This window comes from Lycium ferocissimum, chromosome 3, assembly GCF_029784015.1.
Source record: "Lycium ferocissimum isolate CSIRO_LF1 chromosome 3, AGI_CSIRO_Lferr_CH_V1, whole genome shotgun sequence".
NCBI lineage: Eukaryota > Viridiplantae > Streptophyta > Magnoliopsida > Solanales > Solanaceae > Lycium > Lycium ferocissimum.
In genome coordinates this window covers 12,691,936-12,717,718 of record NC_081344.1, presented here as the reverse complement: position 1 = coordinate 12,717,718, position 25,783 = coordinate 12,691,936, and the positions used below count along the sequence as shown (strand labels likewise).

At 35.4% G+C, this 25,783-nt stretch overlaps 3 non-coding genes and 1 pseudogene across 3 annotated transcripts; 3 read left to right on the top strand and 1 right to left on the bottom strand.

Moving 5' to 3' along the window:
• Positions 1-545: 545 nt before the first annotated feature.
• On the bottom strand, positions 546-6,204 carry LOC132049760 (proteasome subunit alpha type-4-like; annotated as a pseudogene).
• A 16,737-nt stretch (positions 6,205-22,941) lies between these two features.
• LOC132051334 (small nucleolar RNA snoR27) lies at positions 22,942-23,033 on the top strand. Its single transcript, XR_009413701.1, has one exon. It is a non-coding gene; the product is annotated as a small nucleolar RNA snoR27 (small nucleolar RNA).
• Positions 23,034-23,372: 339 nt separating this feature from the next.
• LOC132051333 (small nucleolar RNA snoR27) lies at positions 23,373-23,464 on the top strand. Its single transcript, XR_009413700.1, has one exon. It is a non-coding gene; the product is annotated as a small nucleolar RNA snoR27 (small nucleolar RNA).
• Positions 23,465-23,537: 73 nt separating this feature from the next.
• LOC132051332 (small nucleolar RNA snoR26) lies at positions 23,538-23,629 on the top strand. The gene has a single exon (XR_009413699.1). It is a non-coding gene; the product is annotated as a small nucleolar RNA snoR26 (small nucleolar RNA).
• Positions 23,630-25,783: the final 2,154 nt, after the last annotated feature.

Genomic DNA, 25,783 nt, shown 5'->3' with positions numbered 1-25,783 from the left:
GTGTGCTAATTTAGGTAGAACTTTAGGGAGTCGTTTGATGATATTTTTGGGAGTGGATATGAATGAGACATGAAGAGAGATCTGAAGGGGTGGAAGGGGGAATATTTCGACAGAATATCCTTAAGCTAAACAAGAACTAGAGTTGACAATTATGCACTTCGGATTAACAGGTGAATCAAAAACTTTCATGGTTGTAAAATCAAAAAGACAGAGCTGTATGAAGCCAAGTATATTGGCATTCACCAAAGGTGAAAAATATCAGACTTAAAAACAATATCTTGTACTAAGCTACTTTGTAATGTCCCGGAATTCTATTGGTGGAAGTTGTGGGAGATAAAGTCATCATCATTCATAAAATGTCCTACAGAATCAGTTAACCACTTAGGCGAAAGAAAAGCACCAGCATCTAAAGCACTTACATACTCGATAAAGGGAACTTATATTCTATCTCTATATTTCATAGAAACGCAAAGACCACTAAGCTCAAATAAGCTTCTCCAAAAGCAAATTGCCTGCTCCATGCATAGTAATTAAGCACCAAAAAGTAACCAAATGGATTTCCATTTTCTCATTTAGCATAACGCAGGTTTCAACAGACATTGCCATCTTAGGAACTGAAATAAAAACAGAAAATCTCTAAGCATAAAATATGGACAAGTCAGTGAACAACTTATCCAGTAATCAGACAGCTGAAACATGCCCAAATTCAGAGAAGTGTTTTAGGCGGCCTCTGGAGCAGGTTGGGTCAATCCATACTGTATGAGCAACCTGTTCACAGATTCCGGTGAGTGCACTTGGTATTTGACTTTACCATTGGTGTGGTATACCTCTGCCAGTTCAAGCTTGTCCGAAGTAAGACTAGTGCTATCCATAGTCTTACTAAGCACCTTCAGAACAAGTTGAACAGCTTCCTCTCTTGTCATGTCATCCGTGTAGTCCTGCTTCAACATTGACTGTGCTGGTTGATTGTTGGCTCCAATTGCTGCAGCTTTCCAACCACCATAATTGCCGCTTGGATCACTCATGTACAATTGAAATCCATAGTTCTTATCCCAGCCTGCAAAAAAGAAAGGAAACACCAAATGGACGAAGCCCACCAAATTGCGTGTAGCCTTGCTTGGTGTCGCACAGAGACTGAACTAACTGTTCGACAGGCATTGGTTCTTGATAAGAAAAAGTATACCGTTGAGCTTGAACTCCAGCAGTGTTAATGAGAATGTTGGCATCTGACATTATTCCAGCCACAGCACAGGCAACGTGGTTGTCAATCTTGTACATCTTCTCGGTGGATGTTGAGGTCTGAAGAAGCTTTGAAGTGACCTTCTTTTCACCTACCAACACCACACCATCTTTAGCTAAGATACCTATTGCACTTCCTGCATTTCCAATAGCTTCCATTGCAGATTCAACCTGATATAAACGACCTTCTGGGGAGAAAATAGTTGTGCGGCTGTCATATCTTCTTGACATTGTGAATTCTGCAGCAACTACCAAAAAAGTTCATAGAGTACAGTCAAGATTTTAGTGTTGTCTAATTTATATTGCATATGTAGTATGAGTTCAAGAAACTTCAAAAGTTAACTTTGTGCAACCCAAACTATCCAACAAAAAATACCTATGCAAGCAATTGTAAGCACAAAGTCCTTAAGTGGCAGATGCCACAATGAAACACACATTTGAAACAGGTTAAATTTGATGCATGAACTGAAGGGAATGACAGTGCATTAGATGTTGCCACAACTAAATCATTCACTAAATCCATAGGCAACTCCCTGGTGCGCATGCATTTCCCATCAAAAGACAAAAATGATAACTTAAATGACAAAATTCCTGTTGTTTAGAACTTCTACGTTAGTGATGCTTCTTTTAGGCTGCCATCAGCATTTCTGGATATCCGGCATTGTTCAGTCAGCTTAATCGAGGCATCTAGTTACATGATAGTTCGGCAACTGAGGGTAGTCTAACTGTTGTATAGAAGATAGCTTCCAGACTCGTTACATTAAAACATAGTGAAGTCTGTTCATATGAACCCATCAAAAAGATATTTTTGTCTTGTTGCAGCTCTTAAAAATAATCTAAAGGCAGCCATCCCTTGGGTAGCCTTTCGAGATGCAGTTTTGCTACTTCTGCACAACTCTCATCCATGGTTTCCCAAATAAACAGTGATCACAGCATATCAAACACAAAATTAGAGCAGTGCAATCCAAAAAGGAATAAAACCCACATCTTTTTCTTTTTTTGAATAAGGTAGGAATATAACCCACATCTCCTCCTCTTTTTCTATTTTTTGGCTTCTGGCCAGCCTTCATATGCAGCCTTTATAAGGTAGGAATATAACCCACATCTCCTCCTCTTTTTCTATTTTTGGCTTCTGGCCAGCCTTCATATGCAGTAAACATTATCTTTATGCTCAGGACCAAAGTTTCCCCACCTTCTATCATTTTTTTCTAGTTGATCACATTTCCATTATTAGCATTTTCCATCTCATTACTCTTTCTTCGATTTCAGTACTTAAAAGTCACTTCCATAAGAACCCTGCAAGCCACAGAATTTGCATGTAATTCACAAGACTACAATGCCACCGACATCTATGATGAATTCTACAAGCTCAGCGTTTTAATGCAGACTCACAATACTAAGGTGCCCTGTCCCGCATTTTCACCTTCATAATCATTTCCCTTTGACTTCTTAAACTCAAAAGAAATTTAATAAGTTGAACTTTTGAAATCAGACTTAGTGTTGTTGGTACACTTACATTAGTCCAATATTTGTAACATGTCTATTTAATCTTGTTGAGAGTTTGTATATCAGTAGAAAACGTAGAGATCTTCTAAGGTTAGAAAACGTAATTTATTGAACATTGGAATGAGATGGATGTAAATGAAGCATGACACATAATCAGGATTCATATGGACGAGCCGACCCCAACTAGCTTGGGATTGACGCTCAGTTGTTGGTGTTTGTTGTTTGATTTTGCGCTTTTGAAATCAAACCAGTTATCTTCTTTTATGTTGCATAGTTGCTTGAATTTACCCATTCCCTTTCTCCAGTTTATCATGCATCACCTATTATGAAGCATGGTATTTTAAACACTGAACACTCAATTAATGGATACAAGTCCTACCACCAATTGTTTGTCGCTTAATTTCTTTTTATTCTCAAGCATTCTGTCCTTCAAATTGGACACCAAAATCATTCACTGGACCTCAAAAGGACAAGATGCATACCAATAATTCCCCACAAAACACACCCAAAGTTGTGGCCTAGTGGTCAATGAAGTGGGTTAAGAACCATGAGGTCTTTGGGTCAAACATAGGAGACAAAAACATTAGGTAATATCTGTCATTGGTCCAAGCCCATACGTTACCTATGCGGGTGGGGCGTAGCCGTCAAATTAGTCGAGGTGCGCAAGTTTGCCCAGACACCAAGGTTATCAAAAAAAAAATGGGATTGTTTCATTTATGCCCCTTGGCCAAACTTAATTATGGACAGTAGCCCAAATATACAAACCTTTACACTGATATGTATATTATACGTAATAGTATATGCATATCATATGACCCGCAAGGGTAACTCGTTGAGTACGTAAGCCTTAACGTAGGTCTCAAAGTTCGAAACTACCCGCCTACGACAGCAGGGGATTTGCCTTTTGGGTCGAGTTTATCTCTTCTGTGTGATTTGCGAGCTATTACACAGGAGCTGGGTTTACCCTGTGTGACACGAAGGGTAGCGGCTGCGGGTTCCCATGTCATAAAAAAATGCATATTATATGTATAGTATATTCATATTATATGTATATTTAAGTAAAAATATACAGGTATACCTTTACATTTGCTGGATATATCACCCGAATGAATTGGGCTATAATTATACCAAAAATGATAGTTTTGAGTTAAGTAATATCTGTAAATACAATAAATAACAAAAATCAAAAGTAAACACTTAGCAGAAGTAATCCAAAGCTCAACCAGTATCTCTCTCTAATCAAAAGTTGTATGAATTTCTGTTAGCTTAATCTTTAATAATTAGATCCTGCATTCAAAACTTAGCTAGAAGAATAAAAAAGAGTAAGATTATGTATGTAACCTAATAATAATAACATTAAATAAACAAGTCTAAGCATAACGAACAGGAGAATACCTTAAAAAACAGTCAGTAAAGTGGTCTCAACTTGTCCAAGAAGAAACGAATATGAAGTGTGTGGGAAATTAAAAGGAGTTTGGGTCCGAATTTAGACCCGCTAGTAGAAATGTGGGTCTATAAGTTTGAAATTTATTGGTCACATGTTTGATGGATATGGTTCGATTTAGGTCCATTTTTTATTAAATTAATTTAGTCAGATTATTAAAATCAAATGTAATCAGTTTGGTTCGATTTTTCTAATGGTATCTCTCTTTTTTATTTTCTATAATTAGAAAAGAATTATATTTGCCAACTTATAATTCATTAATGTCATTATAATACAGTGGCTATAATTTTCTTGAATTATGGAGAAAATTTTAGAAATTTATAAATTATATCTAGGCGAAAAAAGTATATAGGAAATTTAAAAAAAAAATAGGTAAAAGTTTCATAGTTATTATTTTACATAAATTAATTCTGATTCATTTCTTTCTTCTAAGAAATGCGCTTAAGGTTTAAAGTTCAGTAGTGTATTAGAGGTAAAGTAGTCTCAACTTGCCCAAGAAGAAACTAATTTGAAGTAGTGGGAAATTTTAAGGGGAAGTTACATAAATACTAGCAAATGAGTAACATATTTCACAATCTACATTACCTACATTACATAATCTACAATATATATATATGATTTTATACCATAAATCAAGAATGTTGTTATGAATAAAAGACTAAAAATGTAACACCCCGTAAATCCGGATTAGGTGTGAACATGTTAAATAAGTATTAATGTGACATTTTAGATATATGTAGTCCTATCGAGATGAGTTTGGGTGAAAATAGCTGTTTCAAGATCAACACGGAATAGTAGGGTGCGTAAGATTCGATAGAATCGACTAAATATTCGGTAGGCCTGACTTCCAACCTATTTACGTGAAAATACGTGAAGAATTTGAGAAAACTTAAAACATGAAAGTTGTATCCCTTTGAACTACCTTTCCAATGATATAAGATGGAGATCAAAAAAGGTTATGAGTAAAAATTTATGACTATTTTATTGAAAGGTCGCAGAGCAGTCCCCTGGACCGATATCCCTCGCGGATCACATTATGCGGCAGCATTTTTGGACGCAATTTGACCCAAAAGTACTAGGTATTTTGTTTGATATGAGTTTGGAAATGCTCCACAGTTTGCGAAATGCTGATGACCTCACCCTTTTTGCAAGGGTAAATACTAAAATTGCAACACCATTATCAACACTTTAACCAATTTCAATCTTAACTCTGTACAGAAAATTATCTATGGTCAGCATTTCTATTTATCTATTTTCTCAATTTTTAATTTTTTTTTCTATTTAATGATAAAAAAAAATCTTCACAAAATTAGGTAAACTTTTCTCTTTTCATTATTATTAGTACTTTTATTTCTTTTTCCAAGAAACCTTCCTTCTCCCTTCTTTGTCTTCCGTTTTTTAAACCTCTTTGTTACAAATTGATTTTCCCAGTTATTTAACATCCACAAAATTTGCAAACAAATAAATATATACACCTTATTTATTGTCATCCCTTAATATTATCATTTACTCCTATTTCATTCACCCACGTTCCTTATCAAAGCTTTTCTCCATTCCAGATGAATATTTCTTCTTGTACCCACGTTCTCACTCCCATTAAATCCCATTACTTTGATCATTGATAAAAAAATATATATATATATAAATGCAATTACCTTTAGACCAATAAATATTACTCCTAGAATTTGATTTCAAGCACACATCCTCTTGTACTTCAATATCAGCTTCGTTTTTGCTTTATTATAGGGATAAGATTTTTGTCTCACTTCTCACTTTTTTGGGCCTTCCCTTCAAGAATTAGCAAGAAGATAGTAAAAATCTTGTACGTGGATTAGCCACTGTTTTCCAGAAGGCTGTCTCTGCTGCGTCAACACTATTTGATCAAGAAGAAAAAGTTGGAAATGAGTTTGATAGGGTAGGCAGGAAGAGTGCATTAAGAATTCACGGACGTTTTTTTTATTTTTATTTTTGTTTGTTCTTGTACAAAGAATATGCCATAATGTTATCAAAGGATTTAATAGTATTGAAGTTGAAGTCCAACAACAACACTCATCAGCACAAAGGCAAAGGCCCAACAGGCCCAACTGAGTACAAGGCCCATACCACAACAGCCCACCGGACTGATCATTTAATTTATTTTGTAGCCACATTTTAAATATGTATAAATAGCAATAGAGTTAGATTTTTGGACAGATTTTTGTAAATGTAAATTCAGATTCTTTTATGGGGAGAAAGATCCCCAATTCGTCTCCTTTTCATTTCTAGGGTTTCCACCCTACAAATCTCTTCAAATCTCATGTTTCTTCCGCAAATTAACATGGTATCAGAGCGTATCTTGGGAAATATCGTATATGACTAACCTCTATCCATAAATCTTCCACAAATCTGATAATTTTTTCGATTTTGAAGAAGATCGCACTTACGATCTTTCAATTTTTAGTATCTTATGCCTCGTTTATTGAAGATTACCTGTTGAATAGAGCATTTTATTGGTTTGGAGTTGAAAGGTCTGCAAATCGAAGGAATTTCTGACTTCGATTTGACTCGGTCAACTCGAAAATCTGGTGATACTCTTCCATTTTCTCTATTTTTACCATATTGTAGTTGTTTGAGATATTATAATTTTGATCTAGAGTTTTAATTACTAATAGTCGAAGATTTGTTCATCCAGTTTTCGATCTAGGGTTTCAGTTGCTAGTTATTGAAGATTGTTGATTTAGGACTTTTATATTGCAAAATCTCGTAGTGTTTCGTAGTACTGTATCATTAGTGTTGCATCGTATAGTTGGTTATTGTTGTTGGTTAATTGATATGGCGATTGGAACCGAACCTGCTTCTGTATCAAATATATCTGGTAGTTCAACAGTCGTAGATGCCTTCCATCCATTGTATCTTCACCCTTCTGACACACCTGGTAGTGTTCTGGTATCTGTCCCTTTTACCGGTGATGGATTTGGGGAATGGAAAGAAGGCATGCTCATTTCCTTGTCTGCAAAGAACAAAACACAAATCATAGATGGGACCTTTATTGAACCTAGTCCAGAATCTCAGCTGTACCTTCATTGGTTGAGGTGCAACAACATGGTCAAGACCTGGATAATGAATGCCCTATCTAAGGACATAGCAAAAACTATTCTGTACTACAAAACTGCAAAAGAGGCATGGGATAACCTATCGGATAGATATGGTGTAGCAAACATGTCTCAATACTACACCCTCCAAAGAGCCATCTCTTCTACCTCTCAAGGTTCTTTGGACATAGCCACATACTATACCCGACTCAAAGGGTTCTGGGATGAACTCCACACCATATCTCTAGGAAAACCTTGCACTTGTGGAGCAATGCATGACCTAACCGAAACACAAAAACTTATCCAGTTCCTATCTGGCCTCAATGAAACATACTCCACAATCAGGAGTAACATCCTCATGTTAAACCCTGTTCCAAATGTTGAGAAAGCCTATGCTATGTTAGTCAGAGATGAGAAACAAAGAGAAATTCACACCAATTCTCATATGTTTTCACCAGAATCTTCCTCCTTTAATGCTACTAGCTCTCGTGGCAAAGGAATCATGTATGATCATCACAGTCATGCTAATAGTTCAGGTGCCTCTGGTTCTGTTGGTTCCAGTTCAGGGCAGCATACTTATTCTGGTTCCAGTTCAGGGCATCATGCTTATTCTTCCACATCAGGTGGTTCTAGTATGGGAAATTCTAACTACATACCTCCTTCAATTGGTTCTAGTCAAGGGAATTCCAGTCACTACCCTAGAAACTATACTCAAAGAGTCAGCTTGGACTCAAGAAAACCAAACCTCATTTGCAAGTACTGCAAGAAACCAGGCCACATCATGGATAAATGTTACAAGCTTCATGGATTTCCACCTGACTTCAAATTCACTAAGAACAAAAGGTCTGCCTCATATGCTCATGTTGAAACTCCATCTGATCCCCTAAATGTTGATACATATCCTGTCCCACCTCATGGTTTCTCAAAGGAACAATATGATCACCTCATGACCATGTTTAATCAGATTCAGCTCCCACCATCTCAACCAGCCTCTCAAGCATATGCTAACTTTGCAGGTTGGTATAATAATCCTGTTAGTAGATTGCATGGTTTTATTGCATGTCATACTACTCATGAAGGTGTTAGTTCTTGGATCCTAGATACTGGTGCCACCAACCACATGACCCCACACAAACATCTACTTCATGATATTCAATCTCTAATTACTCCATCCCTAGTTACTTTACCAAATGGCTACAAGGTTAAAGTCGAGTTCATTGGATCATTATCATTATTTCCTCACATTACTCTTACAAATGTTTTGTTAGTGCCCTCTTTTCAATTCAATCTCATTTCCATTCATCAAATACTCACTCAATTGTCCTGTTCTGCTCTCTTCACCACTGTTTCATGCTGTTTGCAGGGCCCTTCTCTGAAGAGGCCACTGGAACTTGGTAAAGCTGAGCATGGACTGTATTTGCTGAAGTTGCCACTCAGTCAATCTTGTGCCAACACTGTTTCACCTGCTGTTAATTCTTTCCATTCTACATGTACTTTTGATATGCCTAGTGTAGATACTTTTCCAATCCAAACTCCCCACAAAGTTCTGGGGGGAATGTGTCCTCACTGCTACCTACTTAATAAATAGATTTCCTTCTCCTCTTTTATCTGACAAAACACCTTATGAGATTCTTCATGGCAATCCTCCTTCCTATTCCCACCTTAGGTCATTTGGCTGCCTGGCTTATGCTACTGTTCCCATACCACTTAGAGACAAACTGCAATCTAGAGTCATTCCTTGTCTAATGATGGGTTATGGGATAGGGAAGAAGGGCTATAAACTCTACAACTTACTCAAACACACCATCATCTATTCTAGAGATGTATCTTTCCTTGAACACATTTTTCCTTCCACCTCCTCCTCTTCTGTCTATTTTCCTCCTCCTTCTAAGATCTTACTATGATCCTGATCTTTCTCCATCTTTTATTCCCAATTCCTCACCTTCCTCTTCTGCCCCTACTGCTCCTCCTCATTCAATATCCCAACCTTCACAGCCATTTGTTCCATCTTCACCTACCTCCTCTAGACAGCCTACTACATCTCAACCTACTAGGCAGTCCTCTAGGGTTATCAAAAATACTCTTGCACATTTTAAGGACTATATCTGCTACTCTGTCCCTCTTACCAAACCATATCCACCCTCTGAGTCCTGTCTAGTTGAACCTATGTACTACCAACAGGCTGTGTCCAACCCTGCTTGGCAGGCTGCCATGCTTAAGGAATTTCAGGCTTTAGAAGCCAATGATACTTGGGATATTGTGAGCTTACCAACACATAAAAAGGCCATACCATGCAAATGGGTCTACAAGATTAAACACAAATCAGATGGCGGCGATTGAGAGATACAAAGCTCGGTTAGTCATTAGGGTGACACTCAGAAAGCTGGAATTGATTATTCTGAGACTTTTTCTCCTGTTGTTAAATTCACCACCATCAAGTGTCTCCTTGCCCTTGCTGCAAAATTTTCTTGGACCATATACCAAATGGATGTCAATAATGCTTTCTTGCATGGTGACCTCTCTGAAGAGGTCTATATGAAAATCCCTCCTAGCCTCACTGTGTCCTCTTTTTCCAACGACTCTGGTCAGCTAGTTTGCAAACTTAAGAAGTCTTTGTATGGACTAAAACAGGCCTCACGACAATGGTTTGCAAGGCATCCACCGCCCTCACCTCAAAGTGGCTATGTTCCTAGTCTTAATGATTACTCTCTCTTCACTAAGAAATCTGGTGATTCTATTGCAATTCTTGCCATTTATGTGGATGATATTCTGTTGGTTGGAAATGACACCAGCGAGATGGACTCCCTCAAATCCTTCTTAGATGAACAGTTCAAGATTAAGGACACACGGGTACCGTTCACTACTTTCCGGGCCTCAAGTCACCAAATGCCCCGAAGGCTCGTTTTTATTAATCAACACAAATTCACCGGGGAACTTCTTGCCGAATACAATTGTTCTTCTCGTTTCCCCGTGTTGCCCTTCTTGATCTGTCCACCAAACTCACCCCTGATTCTGGTGACCTCTTATCTGATCCTACCACATATCGCAGATTGATTGGGAAACTTAATTTCTTACAACACACTGCACACTGACCTTCTCGCACAAAGACACCTCGGCCCATTCCCATCGCTCCCAGATCTTCCCATCACTTGGCTGCTCTACATGTTCTCAAATACTTGGCCAAAGAACCTGATAGGGGCATCTTCCTTAACGCCTCCTCTGATCTTTCTCTCTCGGCCTACTCTGACTCTGACTAGGCTGCTTGCCCCATCTCTAGGAGGTCTGTCACTGGCTATTTCATTACACTGGGTGGTAGTCCTATCTCATGGAAGTCTAAGAAACAACCAACTGTCTCCTTGTCCTCTGCTGAAGCCGAATATCGAGCCCTACGGAAAACTGTAGCTGAAGTTGCTTGGCTAGTTCGTTTGTTTCATGATTTTGGCATTTCCATTACTTCTCCAGTTCCTGTTCACTGTGACAATCAGGCCGCCATCAACATTGCCAGGAATCCAGTGGCCCATGAAAGGACTAAGCATATTGAGCTCGACTGCCACTTTGTACGTGAAAAACTTGCTGCTGGTCTCATTTCCCTACATTACATCCCCACTCACTCTCAACTTGCTGATATATTGACCAAGTCCCTCACCGGGGTGCAACATCAAGTTATTTTGTCCAAGCTGGGTGTCTATCCACCCTCCAGCTTGAAGGGGGGTATTGAAGTTGAAGTCCAACAACAACACTCATCAAAGACAAAGGCAAAGGCCCAACAGGGTACAAGGCCCATACCACAACAATGCCTTGGGGTGATCATTTAATTTATTTTGTAGCCACATTTTAAATATGTATAAATAGCAATAGAGTTAGATTTTTGGACAGATTTTTGCAAATGTAAGTTCAGATTCTTTTATGAGGAGAAAGATCCCCAATTCGCCTCCTTTTCATTTCTAGGGTTTCCACCCTACAAATCTCTTCAAATCTCATGTTTCTTCCGCAAATTAACAAATAGGAGTTCTATTCTCCTTTTTTTCATTTTTCTTTTTGGACAAAGGATGAATTTATAGAATAATTATAAAGTATTGAATGGTAAAAAAAAAAAAAAGTACATATAAAAGAAAGAGGAAGAATTGTGGGCATTTTTTCATAAAATCTGGAGTAAAATGAGGATTTTACTGATTTTAGGCGAGAATTATCTAAAAAAAAAAAAAACTAAAATAATATTGACAAAATACGGAGTGAAAATAATGGTAAGTGGCAATTTGCATCATCCATGTCCGTTTGTAGGCAAAATTTGTGTGTTTTGTACATTCCGCAAATTGCGGAGTTTATATCAAGTTATACTTCATATTACTTTCCTTATTTGTTGCCTTTTGTATTTTGCTCTTTTATTGTTACACTAAGAAAATCTTTTGAAGATAATTATAGTCTTATTTACGACATATATTAAATATATATGTAATGCAATAAATATTCAAAAAGATACAACGATGAAAAAGTAATTTCACCTAAAATGAAAATTTTTGTGAAGTTTAGTAGGAGTTTTTTCTAAATGATAAAAACTAGAGGAAAACAATTTTGAATTTTCTTTTAGGATTTTTTTTTATGTAAAAGAAAGAATTAAGTTTGTTTCGTAAGATTAAGTTATGATTTGTTATTTTGGCTGCGTTTTTTAAATATAAGTTTTGTGAAATACTTCTGAGTTGAAGTTACAAACTTAAATTTTTTATTATTTGTTTTAAGTAAATTTGAAGATAATTTACTTATGTATGAGTGTTTTGTAACCGAGCGAACTGCGGGCGAATTTACCAGTTAATTATTCACGCCCCAATATCCAATCATGAGTATTCCCTGAGATGTTATAATCTCATATGATTGAGATCTGAGAGCATGTATTGTAGACTTGTAATATATCGTTGGGCTATTTCACTTTGTAAATTGTTCTGAAGGATTGAGTTAGATTAAATATTGTTTGCCTAATTTTTTAGAAAAATAGATAACGCTCAAAGTTAGTCAATTCGCAATTTTTTTTTCAAAGTTGGTCAATTCGCAAATTTTTTTTCACACTTGATGCTTGCATAGATTCAAGTAGTTTTTTAAAATTAATTATTGAGTGATTAATAATGTAAATCTATATATCGACATAAAATTTTATCTAAACAAGTTAAATAATGAAAGTTCACTTCAAGACGAATGTCATGCATTTATTTAGCAGGCGTTTGGTCAAAAAAACCAAATATTTTTCACTTTATTTGGAATTTTTGAAGATGGAGCTGTATTTGGTTATAGTTTTTGTAAGAAAATATTTGGTTGTTTGAATGTATTGAAAATAAAAAAAAGTGAAAAAATAAAACAAGATTTTAGGTGTTTTTCAAATTTCAAATAAAATTTTAAATTGTATTTGAAATTTTCATGATCAAATGCTAATTTTTAAAAAAAGTGAAAAAATATTTTGGAAAAAGTGAATAATTTTCATGGCCAAACCAGTGGCGGAGCCACACTATGCCGAGGGTGTTCATCCGAACCCCCTCGGTGGAAAAAAAATATTATTTTTATAAGGTTAAAATTATTTTTTTTATATATATAGTAAATGTTGAACCCCCTTAAACTTCTTCGTATATTTACTTTTTGATATTTTAAACCCCTTCAGCAGAAATCACACTCTATTACTGAGCCAAACGGGTCCTCAGTCTGAGAAGTGTTTATGAATTATTTTGGGTTAACCTTTCCTTTGGGGTTGTGCCAGTCTGCCAGAGAATAGGATGCCGACGTGTCAAGTAAGAAAAGGAAAGGGGAGCGACCAAAAACTTTTTTTTTAAATTTTTTTTTATACGATCAATGATTTGGCATGTTCTTACCTTATAGCCTGTTTGGCCAAATTTATTTATTTTAAAAATATTTATTTTTTTAATAAGTATTTATTAAAAAAAAAGTGAGATATTTGGTGTTTTGAAGAGTAATAGAAGTGATTTTTGAAGTTAAAAAAATAACTTTTGCCAAAAATACTTTTTTTAAAAGTACTTTTGAGAAAAATATACATAAAAACATTCTTTAAAAGTTTAGTCAAATACTAAATGCTGCTCAAAAGTACTTTTTAAATTAATTAGCCAAACACAAACTACTTTTAGCCAAAAATATTTTTTTAGAAAGCACTTTTAAAAAATAAACTGCTTTTAGAAACTTGGCCAAACAGACTATTAATCAGAGTCTCGAGTCCTTATAATGAAAAAATCCCCGAATGAGACCTTATGTGCTATAAATTTGGCTATAAATTTGAATATTATGGGGCTTGAATGTGAGCATTGAATATAGGATGATAAAAAATAAAAACTGTTTTTGTGCTTGTGAAGTCTCACTGGTTGTACCGTCCAAAATAAACTCAACTTGACATTCCTATTTTTCACATCACATTTTCTGGAAAAAAGAGAAGATAAATTAAAAGAGCGTGTGACCCTAACCTAGGGGTTTTCTTTTATTTGGGAGAGAAAGAAAGGAAGGGAGTGATGAGCAATGGAGGGATGTTGTACCACGAGGTACAAGAATCAAAGCTATGCGCAGTACATTGTGTGAACACAGTTTTACAAGGTCCTTTCTTCTCAGAGTTCGATTTAGCGGCAGTTGCTTCCGATCTTGACCGTACTGAACGCCAAATGATGGTACAAGGTGGTGGTGACTTTGTCCCAGAACACTCTCATAATGTTTCCCTTGACGGCGATTTCAGTATCCAGGTTCATCTCACTTACTCTAATTGCAAATATTAACTCTTATGATTTTGATAGTGTTACTCTGATTAGCGTATGTATGTTTGTATGTATGATTTTGTGGTAGTTACGTTATTGTTCCTATTACACTGCTTTACTCCCTCCGGTTCAATTTATGTGAATATATTTTCTTATTAGTCCGTGTTAAAAAGGAACAATTTGCTTTTATGCAATGATTTATAGCCACATAAAATATATGTGACTCATTTAACACCACAAATTTAAAAGTCTTCTGGACTAGTTATTTTGAATAGCATTGTGGTGTGGGTTAGGTTAAGCAGTTTGGGTACACCTTCACTAATCCACTGGTATAGGTATGATAAATTTAGGGTTAATACATGGATATTCCATTTAGACACTCGAAATAAGTTATGTTCCAATTGAACACCTCATCTCCTAATAAAGTGTTCCAATTAGACACTTTCGGTTCAAATTGAATATTGAAGTTTAATGATTTTGCGGTTATTCATGAAAGGAAACTAATTCTCTTTTTTTAATAATCCCCTACCCTCTGATTCCCCTTTGATCCAACTTTGTTGGAGCTATTGCTCCTTTGGTGACTCGAACCCACGACCCTAGGGTTGTAGGTGGAGGGTGCTGACCATCTGAGCAACCCTTCTCCTCCTCACTTGTCTACTTTATGCTTATTCGTTATTTGTTTTATAATTAATTTGAATAACATGGTGTTCTGGGTCAAATTAAGCAGCTTTAGGTACACTTCCACTAATCCACTGTTATAGGTATCGATAAATGTACCACCAAAGCCTAGTTAGACGAGAAGGATTTACTTACTATCGATAATTTATGTGTTTTATGCTAATTGAAAATTGAAGTCTTATGATTTTGTGGCGATTTATGAATGGAAGCTAATTGATATGGAAGTTTCTTATTTTGGTGATTTGTTTTTTTTGTGCTTTACTTTGGATGACTATTGGTGCAACTCAAGGAGTCAGTATTAGTCATTCTTGGCGGACAGAGTTTACCTCGAATCTTGATCAAGGCTATTTGAGATTTTTTGCTTGTATGAGTTTATTCAGTACTTCTATGTTGGAATTAGTTACTAGTTCGAATTTGATACAAATTTATTTTTTGGGAATTGGTTGGGTTGTGTTCTTATCTACTAGTAGGATTTTCGTTTGCACAACCTGTTGGGACAAAAGCTTGTCAGTACTTGGCCTAGTGGGAGGTAGTAGGTATTCGATAGAATAGTTGAGGTGCACACAAGCTAGCCCAAACTCACATCATTAAAAAAAGTACTTTTTGGTTTAGTTAAGTCTGTGCTAAATATATTTGGTCCAAGTTCTAGTTGTATTATGCTTTATTCATTTTAGGCAAAGTAAGATTTCAAAAAAAGGGCTGCCCGGTGCACAAAGCATCTGGCGTTAGCAGGGTCCGCAACCCAACGGGTGTGATGTAGACAGCCTACCCTAATGCAAGCATTAGGGGCTACTTCCATGGCTCGAAGCCATAACCTATAGGTCACACAGAGGCGACTTTATTGGTGCTCCACAACTCGAACCCGTGACCTATAGGTCACACAGAGACAACTTTACCGTTGCTCCACCACTCTTCTTCCAAAGTAAGATTTCAGAAATAGTCTCGAATTTTAGATTTGAGAAAATGAGTAAACGAAGTTTTTATGATCAAGTTTAATTTTATTTATAATGAAAAAGCTCATTTATACAAGAGGACAGATGTATACCAAAAAGTAGAGAATCTACAAAAGGTACAATTCTCTATGAAAGACATGCGATATTCTATACAAATAGCAACATTATGGATGCACGACAAAGAATTAAAAATTGGGGGGTTTTCCTCATATGCACAAAACGCTCCTCCCTTCAAAAGTTTCCTATCTCTTTCCTCCATACTACCCATATAAGTGATAATAGAGTGACAATCCGTGACTGACTTATTCTCTTCTGTCCTTTAACATCCAACTAAATAGTGCATTCTTTCCGATACTAGGCATGGTCCATTGTATCCCAAACCATATTTAAAGCTCCCACCACAGACGATTTTACTTGGCAAGACAGTAAGATATGATCCATGCCTTCACCCGAGTGTTTTCACATGAAACACCAATTAACATATGTGATTGTCCTCTTTTCAAGTTTTTCGCTGTCAGAATCGCACCCCTAAACACCAACCTAGCAAAAAACAACCTTTCTTGGTGCCCTAGTCCCTAGGGGTCCAAACTGATCGATGAGGTAACCTGGCTCTCTCTAACTACTCCCACTGTCCCAAAATAAGTGCCGTTTTAGCAAAAAAGATTTGTCCAAAATAATCGTTGCTTTCGGAATGCAAGACAATAGTTAGTAATTGTTTCCAACTATGCCTTGATATTAAAGAACTACTACTTCTTAATAGTGCTCAATTCTCAAGAAACATCTAATAAATAGGGGTAACTTAGTAATTGATACCTTGTATTTTGTTGTTTTTCTTAATGGGCAAGAGCTAAAACAACATTTATTTTGGGACAGAGGGAGCAGCAACTTATGGTACTACCTCTTTACTTTGACCGTGCGCTGCTCCCTAACTCGCATTTCCAAGAACCCTAATCCTCTACCGGTCAGGTTGTTTATTGAACGTCTGAAGCAGATTTTGGAACTCCGTTAATCCAAGGACGTTAAAGTCACTTCTAAATTTGCGATCCCAAATTACACTCCCCTCGAGTAATCTCCAAACTTGTTGATTGTCATCTCCTTTTGGTACGAAATGTTGTAGATGTTCAAAAGGTGATCCTCAACGGATTGTCTTTGCACCACTTTCCTCCACCCCCCACCAAAAAGAAAAGCCGTAGCCCCGTAGCCCACAAATTATGTAAACACATATGTATCAATTTTAAATGTCATATATACTGACATTTGCGGAAAGCATCCGACTTTCATGTGATATCTTTCTTGTTTTGAAAATGAAATGGATCACAAAGTACCAGCACAAGGGACTTTGAGCAATTTGAACAGATCTTCGACTGTAGAGAGGGCTTCTTCTGTTACTCCTCTATGGGCTGGGTTCTAGTTCCAAATTACCTATTAGGCTAGGCGTGCAAGTCGTCTTTTGGTCTTATGTTGTCTTCAGTTAACAAAGTAAAGAGATTTTTGTGATGTGGTTAGGCAGAGATGATTATTTTATATAAGTGAAAACTAAAGATTGGGTCCCTAATCAAGAGAGCAGACTCATACTAGGTTGTTGGCTGTAATATCATGTCACTAAATCAAATTCTTCCCCGATAGAACTACCTGACTCAACATAAGGAAGTTATTGGTTCAGTGTGCTCTGATGGATTCAACTGTTAAATTTGAGATGTTCTTACATTCATTCTTATTGAAAACTAAAGATTGGGTCCCTAATCAGGAGAGCAGACTCATACTAGGTTGTTGGCTGTAATATCATGTCACTAAATCAAATTCTTCCCCCATAGAACTACCTGACTCAACATAAGGAAGTTATTGGTTCAGTGTGCACTGATGGATTCAACTGTTAAATTTGAGATGTTCTTACATTCATTCTTATATCTAGCAAATAATCACCTCATTATGCAACATATATGGCATGATTTAGATATAATCACCCCAACCCCCAATGGAAAAAAAGATCATCTTAAACAGGAAGGAATAGAAAAAGAAAGAGGTGAACATAACTTAGATGACGATCACTATCTATTAGTCTCCATTCTGTTAACAAAGCCCTGATCCTTTTTCATTTTGCAGATGACTCTGGTTTCTGCTTTGGTTAATTTTTCCCTTCAGTCGTCACGTTGGAAGTTAATTTGGAAAGTTTAAGTCGAGTTAAGGTATTTTAGTTGTGAAAGAGTTTTGATTAAAATACCTTGATGTGAGTGCAGTAAATGTGCTGTGATGTTAGTCTTGAGTAAATGTTGTGTGATGTTACTTTCCTAATCAAAAATCATCTCTTTCCTATATAAAGAATTATCATGGTCACTTACAGTACCCAATAGGAATGTCGAAAAGCCTTTCTGGAGCACTAATATTACCTGGTTGAATCAAATGCCATTAAGGGACCTTTGTGGGTGGTGATGGGAATCTGTTTTGTATTTCTGGGTGAAGTTTGTGAGATGAATTTATTATGTTCTTTCTGGAATCTGAACATTCAGCTTATCCATAACTGAACTTCAATGACTGTAGAAATTGTATAAAGCAAGGAAATATCTGGTCAATTTTGGGTAGGTCATATAAAGATTTATTATGAAGGAACAGAACCCAACCTTCTATTGTAATGAAATCTTGAATATAAAGAGCGCATAATCAAGGTTTAATATGTTGATATCATGTCTATGTATAAGTTTGATATCAACATTCCAGCATCATAAAGAAATGAAATTATTGTATCGACTGTTTCTCTAACATTTATTGGGATATGAATTGAGTCTGTATGAAGAGAAGGCTCGATGTGTCACTCCTGTCTGGCTTAGGTTCTAAGGCTAAAACACCTGTTATGCGTGCAAGATTTGTCCTCTGGTTTTATATTCTCTTCAGGTAACAAGGTCTAATTTTATTGTGGGCTTTCTGTTTTCTACCAAACATAACAAATCCTATGTTTGTGAAAAATAAAGATGAGGTTTCCAATTTTAGGAGACCAGAATCAGACTAGATTATTTGCAGCAATTCATGCCCGTCAAGAATGAAATCAATTTATCTAGTGATTAATCGCCAGTGGACAAAAATACGGCATGTTCTAAATGGGACTCAACAAAAGAAAAAATAAGTGATAGAATTTGAGCAAAAATAAAGAGGAGAGAACATAATATAGATGGAAATCACTATGTATTTGTTTGGTATTTTGTTCACAAAATTGTTGGCTAGGCTTTTCTTTGGTTCCTGTTGTTTTGCAAATTTTTGGAAAATGCTTCTTAGTTATACAACTAAAAACTTCGTTTTTACCTCAAAAGAAAAAATGCTTCTACCCAAAAGAAAAAATGCGTCTTACCCCAAAAGAAAAAATGCTTCTTAGTATTTTAAATATTTGATAGAGTTCCAATTTCAACGATTCAATCAATCAAAAACATGAGCACAGGAAGCCCCTTCTTTTATGACAACGGTAGAGCCCAGCAAGCCTATTCTATCAACAAATATAGAAGAAACGATAATAATTATCAGCATCCATTGTGGTTTGGTTTAGTGTAATAAGAGCATGTTTGTGTGAGGAAAGCTTATACAGAACGTAATTACCAAGGAAGATGTTTAGAGACAGGGGTACTGCTTGTTACCGCCACTTAGCCTTATGTCTGAAAACATCGATTAATTGTCTTTGTTAAAGGTCGAATTACTAAAAGGGGACCAAAATTCTAATGTTCCAATTTGTATGTCTGTATGCTGATTTGGACTTTAAAAGTTCTGGTTTTAGTATTTCTCCTGTCTTCAATGCAATGTGTATTTTTTTGTCCTCATGTTGTTCATTCTTTCTGCTGAATGATCACCTCTTTGATGGATATGCTGGTAGTAATGATTTTGAGGTTACCATTAAACATACTAGCTAGTGAACCCAACTACCCATGTGAGAAGTTGAAGTACTAGACAACCAAAGTATGGAGGAATGGCGGAAACGCAGAACTCTAGTTTGTGCTGTTAGCAAGTACAGTATCTAGCTTTAGCCTGTGTTTATTGCTCATTTATCTAGCCCAAGGTTTTGTTTAATGTGTTTGAGTTTGAGTGAGACAAATAACCTGTGAGATACTAGTTTTCACTAGTGGAGTTAGGCACCATGACCATACAACTTCTTGTTCCTGTGACAATGATGTTATTTTTCCAATGATTTCCTTAAATAACATTCTGCTTTGGCTTTAGGAGCTAAAATTTGAGTGGGTGGCAGGTTTTGCAAAAGGCGTTGGAGGTGTGGGATCTACAAATCATTCCACTAGACAGCCCAGTTGCTGAACCGGCTCAAATTGACCCAGAACTGGAAAATGCATTTATCTGCCACTTGCAGGACCATTGGTTCTGTATCAGGAAAGTAAATGGGGAGTGGTATAACTTTGACAGTCTTAAGGCTGCCCCTGAACACCTTTCCAAATTTTACCTTTCAGCATATCTAGACTCCTTGAAAGGCTTCGGGTGGAGCATTTTCCTGGTGAGAGGAAAATTTCCCAAGGAATGTCCGATCACTTCTTCTGAAGCTTCTAGTGGATATGGACAGTGGCTATTACCGGAAGATGCAGAGAGGATTACCAAGTCCTGCAACGCTGCACAGAGAACAGGTAGTAGAAGTGGTCAAAGTCAGTGGCCTTCTGATCCCTATCGCCAGTACGAGCAACAAGGTATGCTTTTAGATGAAGATGATGAGGATCTGAAAGCTGCAATTGCTGCTAGCTTGATGGATTCTTCTCCTGCAGTCAGCACCAAACCTGACACCCTGGAAAATGAAAATAAGGACAATAGTGCAGCTAATGCCTGACTAGAAAACATTTTTCAGTGTTTTAAGCTGGGAAAAACTTGTGAACTGTTTAATTCCTTTCATAATTGCATCCGATACTGGATACTAGTTCATAAATCTGCGACATAAACAGTGATATTCTTACTTATTTGAAAAAGAAAAATACACAGTGATGTTTGTTGGATAAGAGCAAGATTTTTTATACAATTTGAAAAGAAAAATGAAAAACCTTGATCTTCCTGGAATTTGTACGTTGTGGTCGTTTCTTTGGTACAGTTCTTATTCCGTCTTTTTTCTTTCTTGTTTTGTTATTTGCTGCTTGTACATTTCCTGGATATAAGTGTTGCTTTATACCGTATGAATTGATTATTTAACTTCGAGTTCTTTCTTTATAGGTAAATGACTATTGCTAATTCTATGTCTGTCACTTGTGATTTCGTCACTCGATAATCATTAGCCGAATAATGCTTGTTTTATTCATAAGAGAAAATGGTCTCACACACTCGCTCATTAGTAATTCTATGCTTGTCATTTTTTGCTCTTTCTGTGACACATTGACTAAATCTATTTTGTATATATATGTGTTTATTCCTGGGTTGAGTCTATGTCCTTGAATGAAATCTTTTCATATACATTTTTGCCTTTAGTTTTGCCCAATTCATTAACCCTTCTTTTATAGTTTAGAGAAATTTGTTTAATTCTACTTTTCATTTTCAATCTCTTTTTCACAATAACAATCTGGTTATAATTATTGTTCTTTTTATTTGTGATATTTTTTTCTAGTTCTTCTTTTCGCTCTTTAATGGTGTGTTTTTGGAAAATAAGTGGGGTGAGAATGAGGATTTAGCGATAGCTCGGGTTTGGGGTTGGGAGCATATTGGGTGGGCGAGGCGGGAAGATAATGAACTTGAAATGTTAATTGTGAAACTTGTTTTTTCTACTTCCATTAAGAAATTTATTTTTGTTATTGTTAAGGAACTTATTTTGCTAGAGAACATTTTTCAAAACTTTTTGACCAACCAACATGGGAGAATTGAAAAATATTTTCCTCCCTACAACTACAAAACACACCCTGATGCTTTTGGCTTTGTTATGGCATGTGCTACTTAACTGAAATTTTAGCTGGAAGCATCGTATTAGTAATAAACTCGGGAAAATATACCCAAAAAAAATGAAAGTAAAATCTTGATAAGAGGATATCAAACCGTTATTATGGAAGAGGTTTGTTTAGGGTGTGATTCTCAAAAACTAAGTTTGCCCCCAAAAAAAAATTGCGAACTATTGCTTGTACTGTTCTCTATAGAGTTTGTAATTTTTCAAACTCAGCCAATTTTCTTTTTTCCTTAAAAAAACTGCTTCAGAACTGTTCTTGAACTAATGCAATTTTTTTTAAAACAATTGAGTTTTGGAAAAATAAACTTCTTGTACAGAAACAGCACAACAATTTGCAAAAACTGAAAAACTCAAGTTTGGATTTGGCCAATTTGCACGCTTGTCCTTATTCGAGGGTGGTCTTTAATTATTGTCCCACAAATTGCTGGTCTTTAATTTTTGTCCTTCGACTAAAATATCCCGAGATTTTGGATTTGGATCCTGGCTTAGTAAAAAAAAAAAAAAAATATTCCGCAAGAGAGCTTCATTGCAAAATTAAAGAGCTTTTTTTTCCTTGTTGGCAAAAAAAAGTTATGGCCTTTTTGGAATTCACTTGTTTACTAAGGGCCTTTGTTTAGAATTTTTTTTTCTCCCTTAAAGCAAATTCTACCTTATAAGACAGAGTTTTCGGAAATATATATATATATATATAGCCACACAAAATTGCCTTACTATAGAATTTTTTGTTTGTTATATTTTTTTATCTGACCGAGCTGTGCCTTTATGAAATTCCGGTTTGAACCCAAAACCTTAAGATATTTTCAGCCATTTTTTTATGCGAAGTACAAAAGTTAAAGACCATCAATTGAGGGCCAAAAATTAAAAAGCAGCGCCTTTGAAGAACAATCCGTGCAAAAGAAAATGTTTTCATTCCAGTGAAAAGCCCAGCCCAAATTCCAAAGGTACCTAAGAATAATTCTAAGAAGTCCAAGGTTGAAGTTAGCCGAGAAATTCAGTCTTTCCATTATGCAGCTAGGGTTCGTCCAATATAATATAAGTGCCAAATTCAGTTAAAACGTCGCCGTAACACCCACTCTCTCAAAGTTTCTATATAAATACAGCGAATACCAGCTCTTCTTTTCCATTGGCGCTAGGGTTTATCCCTTTGCTCTCCTACATGTGGTAAACTCGTCCTACTAAGCTGTGCTTTATTTATACTTACATAGCATTTAGTATGTTGATTTAGTTTTTGTTGTTCGGTTTATCTATGTTTTTTTTCTCTCTTTATTTTTGGTATGGATCGATGAGGAAACACAAAAGACTGAAATATATTCAACCATGTGGATATATTAATTCTTTGGTATTTCACTTTTCTGAGATCCAACCCTATCACTTTTCATATTTCCTAATTATTTACTGATTTTTTTGTTATGTTTTTCATATGGGATCTAGGATGTGATAAATAATTTATCCGAGTTCTGAAATTTCCATATTGGAAATGTAGATTACTTTTCTCTATTACTGAGATCCTGTTTCATATGTATTTTCTCTAAGGGGTTGTTTGGTACGTGGTATAAGATGGGATGTATCAGGATTAAGTTATATTTATATTGTGTGTGGTTGATGGTAAAATAAATTTATACCATCAACAAACACAGTATATCTCATCTTATCCCTGAGATTATTTTATCTTACCTCCCATGTGGGATAAATTAGTGTCTAAATATTATAATGGTATAATCGCGACAATTTAGTCTGCAAACCAAACGACCCCTAATACCTTGTTTGGAATTAGGTAAGTGAAAAATGAAAAGAAAAAAAAAAGCAGGCATTTTGCTTTTTTGGGAGGTTATTTGGAAATTGGATGGTTTATTTGGATCGATGATGATTAGTTTTATTACTGCGTTATCTTTCTGAATTCCCAATTATGGGATTGAAGAAGATTTTTGTTACTGAGATCCAATCTGTTCAGTTGTTCTTTTTAAATTCTTTTTCTTCTTTTTTCAAACTTTCATGCAATTTTTTCACTATACAAGAAAAGCATCAATGATGAGTAATCCAAAACGTTATCCTTGCACTTTGATTGTTAAATGAAGAATAACACGGGGAATTATAACACTGAGATGCTTTTCTTTTTTCCTACTTTTCCACTCATTTATGGTGTTGGAAAGCTTTATTTCTAGTTTTGCTTTATTTATCTTTATGCCATTAGATCCTCATTTGAACCCTTAATTTTACGCAAATAGGTACTAGTATTGAACTGGTTCATTTTTCATTTACTTCGATTCACCATTATTAAGTGCGTTCCTTTTCACCGTTTAGCCATGAGAAATTGTTCGGGGTAATTTTTCACTTTATTTAAAATCAGTGTTTGGTTATAAAAATTTCAAATTTAACTTAAAGTTGCTTCATACCATCTTCAAAAAATATACATAAACTGTTTTCTTCTATCCTTTGCAAAAAATATAATCAAACACAACTCCATTTTCAACTTCGACTTCATAAATTTCAAATGAAGCGAAAAAAAATCGAATCTATGGCCAAATGCCTTCTAAACGTGAACAACCTATCTAATTATTGTGTTTTTGTTTTAGCTCTCTGTAAGAAATTCTCTTTAAGAAATTGACAACTGCTTTCCTCTTGTTCATATTATATTCAAGTAATATTAAATGTGATATTTTGCATTTGAAATTAGTCTAATATAAATAATTTGCATAATCAACAGGGTATTAATTTTATTAAAATTTATTCATATTTAGACAATTAAATTTTTAAATAATTAGGAAAATATACTAAATAGGTATTTCCTCCGGTTTAAATTATATTGAGGTTTAGGTTGAGCGCACCTCTTAAAAATTCTAAGTGTTGAAGGATTAAAATTAGTAGTAATAATTCGCAAGGGTGGCTTAGTTGGTTTAGCATGGGGCTTTCATAATGGAAGTCTCAGGTTCGAAACCTCTTGCACAGCAAGAGATTTGCCTTCTGGGTTGAGCCCGTCGCACGGGGCTTGCCTAGTGCGGGTTATCTCTTCTGTGTGGTTTGCGAGTTAGTGTACAGGAGGTGGGTTTACCCTGTGCACACTCGAAGGGTAGCGGTTGCGGGTTCCCGTGTTATCAAAAAGAAAAAGAAAAAATAGTAGTAATAAACGAAGCATCGGGAGAAAGTTTATTTAGTGTAATCTGTTGGAGCTATTAAGTTGAGCATGTATTTTGTATGCCATGCACCAAAAACATGCTTCAAATTCCTCGTTAATTGTGTATTTCAATCATCTAATATTTCAAATTTCATTTCCCATTATGTCAATTTTAATTTTGATTAATTTAGTGAAAATGTATTAGTATTTATTTAGATTGAGTAAATTTCTTAAGGAGTATGCTCAGACTAAAAAAATATTGTATGATATTAATCAGAGGTAATAAAGTTTTTGACTAGTTTACCTTTATATTTCTTCAATAAAGTGCATCTATTTACAGTAAAGGCAAAGTACAAAAAAGTTTTACTACTATTTAGCCCTAAAAAGAAGAAAGTTATGGTAATTCGTCATTGCACCTAAACATTAAATAAAATAAAATAAAATAGTTAAAGATTTACTATTTTTGCTAGAATTGTTTATGTGACAAAATAACGTAACTGCATTCAAGTGTTTTGGAATCCGCGACTTTTGTAGGATAAAAAAAAGTAAAATTTTCATAAACAGCTACCTTTTAGCTCCTTCCAACAACCTATAACTACATGTTATATATTTACAATTAAATAGCTTAGATCTCTCTATATTTAGCTAGTCGAATGGTATCTAAAATATAGTGCAAATATAGCGGAGATACGGACGAGCTAATTGCTTGAATTCTTATATTTATGGAAACAAAATGCTTTCCAATTTTAATTAAAATCGGTTTATTGTTCCCCGATTCACGCAAATATCTTCCCATTCCATATCTGATCCCATATCGCATTCAAACAGCTAACAAATTCAAAAAAATTTGAATTCAAAAAAGTACATTCATTTTAACCAAAAATAAAATATTCAACGATTAGTTCATCAAAAATCTTTGAAAAATAACAATATCAAACCAGTGAACAGAGCTCGATTAGAACGACGAATATATATTTGATTTCATCTGTTGAAATATCGAAATCAAGTTGAGTTCATAATTGAGGTAACAATGTTTTCAGTGCAACCTTTTTATTTTTTCGCCTTTTCTTAATTTTTGAATATACTAAAACTCGTATTCATAGATTCAACATATAATTTTATCGCCTAAATTAAATATAACACATTGCCG